Below are 1,449 nucleotides of genomic sequence, written 5' to 3' on the forward strand. Positions count from 1 at the left end.
GACTACATGTACTTTGAACACTGGCCATAAGTTTTGCCAGCTTTCAGCAAAATTAAACAACTTTCACTGAGAATATTTAAATAAAGTTTTATTTCACTATAATTATTTGTATAAATTTCTTCTGCATAATAAACCACACCACAATTTAGGAACTTGAAGCAATCATTTTATTTAGCCCAGGATTCTGCTGTACAGTTCTCCAGGTCAAGACCTTGTTCACTCTTGCATGTACAGTCAGTTAACAGATTGCTTGGAGACTGTCTCATCCCAGGTGGCCTCATTCATATGTTGTCTGAGAAAATAGGAGCACCAAGCCTCATATTTTACATCATCTAGGAGGCTAGCCAAAGCTTCTACACATGATGACTAACTCTGTTACAAAGGCATCAGGAACGCAAGCTCAATGTTCAAGCTCATTTCAAGCCTCTGCTTCAGTTATGCTTACTAATGTCCCATTGGACAAAGCAGGTCACACAGCCAAGTCCAGATTCAAGGAATGGAAAAATAGACTCAATTTCTTTATGGGAGTCACTGCAAAATGTTACTTATTTGCAGCACAATATATTATTGTGACATTGTATAATATCACAATTAACAGAACAGGTGATGTTTCTTGATTTATGTTTGCTATAGACTGAATGTTTGCATTCCCCAAAATGCATATGTTGAAATCCCCAGTGTGATTGTATTTGATAATGGCCTTTGGGATATGGCTAGGTCATGAGAGTGGAGCCCTCATGACAATGGTGCCCTTTTACAAGAAGCACCAGAGAACTCCCCTGTGCTTTCACCATATAAAAATATAGCAAGTCACCAAACTCCACACCCAAAAACAAATAATCCAGTGAAGAAATGGGCAGAAAACATGAATAGACACTTCTCTAAAGAAGACATCCAGATGGCCAACAGGCACATGAAAAGATGCTCAACGTTGCTCCTCATCAGGGAAATACAAAACAAAACCACACTCAGATACCACCTCACGCCAGTCAGAGTGGCCAAAATGAACAAATCAGGACACTATAGATGCTGGAGAGGATGTGGAGAAACGGGAACCGTCTTGCACTGTTGGTGGGAATGCAAACTGGTGCAGCCACTCTGGAAAACAGTGTGGACGTTCCTCAAAGAATTAAAAATAGACCGACCCTATGACCCAGCAATAGCACTGCTAGGAATTTACCCAAGGGATACAGGAGTATTGATGCATAGGGTCACTTGTACTCCAATGTTTATAGCAGCACTCTCAACAATAGCCAAATTGTGGAAAGAGCCTAAATGTCCATCAACTGATGAATGGATAAAGAAATTGTGGTTTATATACACAATGGAGTACTACAGGGCAATGAGAAAGAATGAAATATGGCCCTTTGTAGCAACGTGGATGGAATTGGAGAGTGTGATGCTAAGTGAAATAAGCCATTCAGAGAAAGACAGGTACCATTATGTTTT

This window comes from Prionailurus bengalensis, chromosome C2, assembly GCF_016509475.1.
Source record: "Prionailurus bengalensis isolate Pbe53 chromosome C2, Fcat_Pben_1.1_paternal_pri, whole genome shotgun sequence".
Lineage (NCBI taxonomy): Eukaryota > Metazoa > Chordata > Mammalia > Carnivora > Felidae > Prionailurus > Prionailurus bengalensis.